This window comes from Mytilus californianus, unplaced genomic scaffold (genome assembly GCF_021869535.1).
Source record: "Mytilus californianus isolate M0D057914Y unplaced genomic scaffold, xbMytCali1.0.p SCAF_8, whole genome shotgun sequence".
Classification (NCBI taxonomy): Eukaryota; Metazoa; Mollusca; class Bivalvia; order Mytilida; family Mytilidae; genus Mytilus; species Mytilus californianus.
Genome location: NW_026262734.1, coordinates 43302469 through 43310479, shown reverse-complemented (window position 1 = coordinate 43310479; position 8011 = coordinate 43302469). Strand labels below are relative to the sequence as shown.

The 8011-nt window shown below is 31.7% G+C and overlaps 1 long non-coding RNA gene across 1 annotated transcript; it reads left to right on the top strand.

Annotated features, from left to right (window-relative positions):
• Nucleotides 1-2957: 2957 nt before the first annotated feature.
• LOC127712392 (uncharacterized) lies at nt 2958-6014 on the top strand. Its single transcript, XR_007987061.1, has 3 exons — nt 2958-3002; nt 5318-5409; nt 5824-6014. It is a non-coding gene; the product is annotated as an uncharacterized LOC127712392 (long non-coding RNA).
• The last annotated feature ends 1997 nt before the right edge of the window (nt 6015-8011 follow it).

Below are 8011 nucleotides of genomic sequence, written 5' to 3'. Positions count from 1 at the left end.
CACTGTGTTAATCGGGACAATTTCAAACTCGATATTTGATTCATAATATTAGGACAATACAAACATTTAAAAATAGATGTGAAACCTGTCTAATTTAGAAAAGATGGAGTTACTGTCTATACAGTAACTTTCTTTCACTTGCAGTATATTTACATATTTGCCAATGTGCGTGTTTGTATTGGCAGCAGAAATGTCCTTAAAAACTAGTAAGTCTATTTCCTCATCAATTGACTACGCTTGAGAATTGGCAATAGTTAGGAATAGTTCACGCTCACGATTTTTTTTACGACACTGTATGGTATAATAGCGTTATAGAGTATAGAAGTTGTGGTGACGTTACAGTAGAAATTAAATAAGGTCACCGAATTTGTTTTTTCCGCTAAAAATCAAACCTTAAAGAAATGCATTCTAAAAAAATAAACTAAATAAATGGGAATGGACACAGATGCTGCCCCCGCTTGCATATAATGTTATAAAGGGACACAACTCAAGAACTGTAAAAGTGACGCTACCCAAATTTGTACTTGCTCTAAGTTTTGTGGTAATTAGCATTGTGTATACGTTTCATAACATTTAGTTGAGGCAAACTTAAGTTAGACAACCGAAACAAAAAATCCAGCAATTTTTCCATTTGTAAAGGGCATAACTCTAGAACGGTAAAAAATGACGCCACCAAAGTTCAAACTTGATCTGTGTTTTGTAGTAATAAGCATTGTGTATAAGTTTCATAACATTTGGTTGAGGAAAACTAAAGTCAGAGAACGGAAACAAAAAAATAAACATTTTTTCTATTTGAAAGGGGCATTACTCTAGAACGGCAAAAGTGACGCCACCAATATTCAAACTTGGTCTGTGTTTTGTGGTAATAAACATTGTGTATAAGTTCCATAAAGTTTGGTTGAGGCAAACTAAAGTTAGAGAACGGAAACAAAACTATTAGCAATTTTTCCATTTGTAAAGGGGCATAACTCTAGAACGGTTAAAATGACGCCACCAAAATTCAACCTTGGTCTATGTTTTGCGGTAATAAGCATTGTGTATAAGTTTCATAACATTTAAGTGAGGCAAACTAAAGTTAGAGAACGGAAACAAAAAATTCAGCAATTTTTCCATTTGTAAAGGGGAATAACTCAAGAATGGCAAAAGTGACGCCACCAAAATTCAAACTTGATCTGTGTTTTGTGGTAATAAGCATTGTGTATAAGTTTCATAACATTTGGTTGAGGGAAACTAACGTTAGAGAACGGAAACCAATTTTGGGACGTTCTTAAGGAAGTACAGACATACAAGGATAAAAAAACTTATTGCCCCTATTATATAGTAATACCCGCTCGACCAAGATCGTTCAAATTCGAATTAAATGTACGTATGAACGACCAGCCACTCCGCTAGCAGCCATTTTTCAGATATGTCTATAAACCAAAAAAAATTGCATAAGATTCATTCTAACTTAATTTTTTTTTATTAATATACTAGTAACCCCTAAATCGTGTGTTTTATATATAAAATGAAGCAGTCAAAGACACTATTAAATGAATTGTCGTTAAATTAATGAACACGAACTGAAATTTTGAAATTCATTTAATCAGAGTGTCTTTGACTGCTTAATTGTATCCTTAAAACAGATAATTTAGTAGTCATAAATTAATAAAAACGGTTTCAAGTTAACTTAGTTTGAATCTGATGAAACTTTTTGTTTAAAGCCATATCTGAAAACTGGCTGCAAGCGTAGTGGCTGCTAGCTTGATCCTGGTCTGCGAGGCATTAATACCTTAAAAATGAGATTACTAGCTTGTGTATATTGAAATTGATCTTATTTTGTCATGTTTTCTAAAATCCTACCCATAAAATTCCAACCTATTCATGTTATACTTTTTTCATAATATTTATAGCATGCAAAATCAGATATAATATAAAGTAATGTCTACTAAATCTGCTTATAAACCATTCGTGCAACAGTTACTTGAAAGCATAATCGAGTACACACACTATCGTTTGCTATAAATACGTATTATATCCAAGTGAAAATAATGCCATGATGCAGCTAAAAATACTTCCAATACTGTTGATTATGATTCATAAAACGTACGTTGATATTAAGCGTATATATCAATTATTTTCGTTCAATCTCGGCTCCCCTGTCGTGCTACGGTTGGTACGGCATCAAATCGGGTATCTGCTATTAAAATTTCTCTTGTGCAAATGTAGAAGAAGAGATGAAGGAGTCTGCAGCTGTGAATTTTTGTGTTCAAGATAATTTCAGAATTGATGGTTGTTTGTTATTTCATTTTCACTAAGCGTTGGTCATTTGACTTTCCCACAAGTATTGATTACAGCACGGTGTTGTCTGTTCACTTTTAATTGTACCCAGCAGGCACTCAACGTTGAATAAACGTTGAAATGAGGTTGAAATGGTGATCAACGTGTATTCAACGTTGAAACAACGTTACATTTTCAACGTTGAGTAATTAACAAATATTCAACGTTGAATTAACGTTGATCATTTCAACGTTGAAATCGGAACGTTGATTCAACATTGAATAAACGTTAACTTATTTACTCATGGTAGGCCTATATGAGGCCTAAATAAAAAAAATCATTAACTGAAGGCAATACATGCATGAACGTAGCAGTATATATTAATAAAGAAAAGAATAAGATAGAGTTTCGGTTTTCACAAAAATATCATGATAAAATGAGATCTCAAATAAAAATTCTGTGTATGTGGGAGGAGGTAAATCGTTTGATACTGAATTGCTTGGTAAAAAGAAATAGAATGCATTAATTTCATTTCACATAATATGAATGAATATTTTGAACATGTTAAGGAATTTAAAATAGTTGATTATTAACAAAAATCGTGATTTTTTTTTTATATTCATATTTTCGCGGGATTTGAACAGGAAGTTAGATTGCCCATGCGCAATATTTAAACCCGCATCTTTCCTGTTTTGAAAAACATAGGACGAAGTCGAGGAGAATCTTTCCGTTTATCAAGTATGGTAAGTAGATGTTTCTATGTGGCCATCACGGTTTTTATATACATGTATGAATTGTATTTAGAAACTCTGAATTTGTATCAATATTGCACAATTAGAGAAAAATATAACGTCAACATTGTATCCCTAAGGCTGAGAACAGATCAGAACACATGGAAGGGCCATAGTGAATATATCATCTGACATATACAATTTTCTCCAGTTATACTATTTTTAAAAACATTTAATGTGGAAAGCATTTTTATTTTCATTGAGACATTAATATGGTTAAAGATTTTAATTAAAAAGGGGTGGGGGGGGGGGGGGGGGGGGGGGGGTATACGCAAGGGTTTACATAAATTTTTTTACGGTGATCAGATAAATTTCCAAATATGTATACTATATATGTAGGACTCAAATCTATGGTGGGTTCCAGATCTATGGCAGATTCCTAATCTATGGTAAATATGACGTCATGCCATTCCCAATCTATGGCTGATTTTTTAGAACCCTAATCTATGGCAGTGTTTTTTTATTTTCCTAACCTAAGGCAACTTTTTTTCAGTATCCTAATCTATTGCGGATTTCTAGATTTCAAATCAATGACAGATTTTCTGCAAAGATCGGACCAGTCAGTACATATCTGACCAATGATCAATGATTTCGAGGTCGAAATGTCCAAAGGTAACGAAAGAGCTGCTTTTAAGTAAAAACCAGTACATTGTAAAAGAAAAACAAAATATGACTATTACTAGGAAGCATATCCATAACCGTTTGTAAAATGAACACAGACTTTAGGGTTGAAATCATGTGCCCCGGAAGGATAAGTATTTTCTACTCTGTGCATGGTACCTGCATGCTTGACCCATTATTTAACCAACACAAAATGTAGTTTGAATTTTTAACAAATATCTATTTGACTTTGAGCGTTAGATAATTTAAATGTTGTTTGACTGATGACGATGTAAATCCTGTCATGAACATTGACTCGCCTCCAACCCCTGACATTATAAAATAAAATCCTTATTTCTCCAACAGTACAGTTATTCGCATATTTATAGCGGGGAAAACATTAATATTATTAATATCTATAAGAAATCTATGACATATTTTTTTCTCTCCACTGAATCTCAAGAAAGATTATTTGCTACAACAGTCCAGGTAGTCACTGTTATATAGATGTCAAAATAATTTACGTTTTGTTACTTCTAATAGAAAATTTAAGAGATCATAGGGATACAAAACATTACATAAAACAGCAAAAAGCAAACCAAAATGCACAATAAAAGCTCGTACAATTAAGGGTGAGGGCAACACCAGCAACACGAGAAGAAGGCATCAAGGATAGAAACAACAACAATTCTGAATTAAGGTTGATTTAGATCCTTGCAAACTTACTTTTTGATCTTTTCCTTTTCCTTTTGTATAACAAAACCGTCGCTGTCAGCGGCAGCTTCAACGTTACATGACGTTATTTAATTGTGACGGAAAATTACGTACTATCCAAATCTGCCATAGATTTGGAGAAAACAAAAACCTGCCATAGATTTGTGATTTATTTGGCGTTTGTGACATCATTTTTACCATAGATTAGGAATTTGCCATAGATCTGGAACCCACCATAGATTTGAGTCCTACATATATATATGTGTCTTTGTTTAGTTTAACTTTACGGCTTGGTAAACTACATACTTTTTGACGATTATAAACAATCCAATTTCGACTGGACAACAAAGTATTGAACGATCATGTGATGGAAAAATCATACTATTTTTACTTGTACAATAACATTATATAATTTCACGCTATGAGAGGATAACTATAGAATTTTCATTGATAACTTTTGACCTAATTAACCTTTCTACAAAAGTATTCTATTTTTAAAACAAGTCAGTCTGACCCTTATCTGATCTTCAGGTGATCTCTGACTCTGTGTAATACGAGAAATGAGGTTAACATTCAATTTGCATCTCCATGTGCGCACTTTCAATTATGACTACTCTTAAATCAACATGACCATACATCAATACAAAAAGACGACACAACTTTAAAGAAAATAACAAGGAAAGGCAATTATTTATGTGAAGGGTAGACTATAATATTACACATACATGTATAACACACTAAAAAGAATAAGCTGAATTTAAATTTTAGTATGAAGGACATGCGTTTAGCATGATTGAGAACATACATGTACAAAGTAAATACTATCATTTAAAATTCATTATATTTCCTTTTCATAAAACATTATCATGTAATGTTTCTTACTGTATGTGTATTGAACCTTGCGCTGAATGTTAGCAGTCCATTATCGTAAACATGTATTATTTATTTTACAGAATCTTGTCAAACAAATCAATGGCTGAAATGCATCAAGTGGAGCAAAATCAAAATTCAGTTTTGGGAATTCCAGTCTATAAAATCATTGAAGGTAGGTTTTTTGTCTGTATATATCATTTGTGTTCAAAGTTTAATCTTGTTCATTCTATTTTTGTTAACCTTACAATCCATATTATGTTTCGGTGTTTGTCTTATATACAGTATTCTAGTAAAGCTCTTTATTTCATGTTAATAGACTTGTGCAGTCATCAATAAAAAAACGTCATGGGTTAAGTGTTTTCATGGTTATCAATTACATAGTCAAACCTGCAATCTTACAAATCTCGAGTAGATGCTTCTTCATTAACAAAAACTACTAATAGTAAACATTAATGCATATACAATATGAGTTTTGTTGTTATGGTTTTATTTTTCATTGCTTCTAGAAACAAATTGAAAGTGGCTCAAATTCAGAGTATCTTTCAGGACATACAATTTATATTTATTATCATCTTATCTTTTCCAGAGGTTAAATATACTGCAAAAGTATAAAGATGTCACTGAAAAACACATATCTGATAAAGATCCCTCCTGCTTGAACTTGAAGTCTGCCTCAGAAAGATCTCGAAGTGGTGGAAGAAAGTTGACATGCAAAAAGGACAAAAAGAGACAAAGATAGCAAATGAATTTATAAAATAAATCTTGTATCAAAAGAAACATCATTGTATTACTAAATTTGATATTGTTCCTCAGTAAATTTGTATTCATTTAATTGTTTATACCAATTATAGGTGTGAGGGTAATATATATATTTACCCGTATATACAATCAAGGACAATTGTTTTTTTTGTGGAGAGTTGTCTGATTTAATAGCAGTCAAGCAGCATCTTCGTATTTTCAGAAGTATTGCTATCATCCTGAACACAAGTTGGATCTAATAATGTCTTCACTCTTCTTGGGATATACTACTTTTAAGAAGGGCTTAACATTGGTCGAACGTTTAATATTTAAAGGACTATTTGTTTAGAACTATTCAACATCTTCTTTCTGTTTGGTGATGCTTTCTGTGGTGGGAATAAAGTGTATGTCATAATTTTTATTCATATTCATTGAATGATTTGTATTTTTATAGCTATTCACAACAAGAAAAACTGCAAGTAAGAATATATCAAAAAAATGGTAGGTGTCCACTTGTATATCAATTAAGATAATTATGTTTAGTTATCTTGAAATACAATTGGACACACACAATCATTTCAGCTATTCCTTCTTGTAGTTTTTCTTGTTCCTAATAGATAAATACACATTTTTCAATAAATTTAACATTTAAATATGGGAGACACAGAAGCCAACAGGATCTTAAGATATGACATTTATGGTCTAGATTATTGACTGTACAAGCACGGAATGTTGTATCAGTAACAATTGATGTATTTATTTAGATGTCTCCAATTTAACTTATCTGTCTTGGTGAGAGAAAAAAACATTAAAAAAAAAACCTGTACAGCCAGGCTGCCTGTCTACATCTAACAACAGCACAAAAATTGGAAAGCAGGTATAAATGTGTATGTAGCTTTATACTAAATTTTATTAATAAACTTTCAACTACTATTCAACCTTAAATCAACGTTGAATGGATGTTGTAACCTCAACGTTGAAATTTCAACGTTAATTCAAATTTTCAAAATCAAACATAAATTTGACATTGTTTCAACGTTGAGAAACAACCTTGTTTCAACGTTGAATCAACGTTGAGTGCCTGCTGGGTATGCATCATAAATATCTAGCAAATAACACATCTTGTTGTGATTAACAAAAGATATCGATTAAAAAGATTGTCTGAATTATTCGGGTTATTTATATATATTGTGCATAAAACAGTGAAAAATAGTAATTACATGCTTTATTTAAAAATTGACACACTTGCATTTTCACTGATCCATGAAATGAGCTCGAGGTCAATTGAAAACTGTCAGACGGGCATAAGGACCTTGCAAGGTACGCACATATACCAATTAACTAGCTATTTGTTAGCGAAAAATACGTCATAATTGTGTCATTTGGACAGAGGATTCGTTCTGCATATGTCTGAAATATTTGTCACTGGAAGTTAAACAAGCATGCAGTTTTGTATTTGTATGATAATATAAATTTTAATTTCTAGTAAATGATGCATTCAAACTATTTTTTCAAACTGATATGCTACAATTAAAATAATAGTAAATATTTGAAATTTTCTGATCAAAACCCTTTAACCTCCCCCGGCTCCCGCCGCTACTGGAATAAACTTTTGAATTTTTTTTGGGGGGGGGAAATTATTTCAATAAACACTTTAATTAAAAAACATTGTCAAAGTTAGGAGTTAAGCGCGATGATAATTGCTGATTAATACTTTTTATAAGAATTTTATGATTTGCAAGCCTGTATATATAACCGTTATGCGTGTTAAGCCAACGGCCCTTTCATGAATAAAACAAAACTTTTAAACTGATTGTAACTTAAACTGAAATGTTTATGGCTTGTGGGTAATTTTTTTTTTTTTTTTTTTTTTTTATGAAAATAGTTGCGGGGATTTCTTTTCTTCCTTTTTATTTATTTTAAGGCAAACATTGCGTAAAAACTGACATATATGTCATTAATGACATGGTCGGTAAATGTCATTTCCTTGACAATGAAGTACACATCCGGTTATTTCGGTATGTTCCGTTATTACA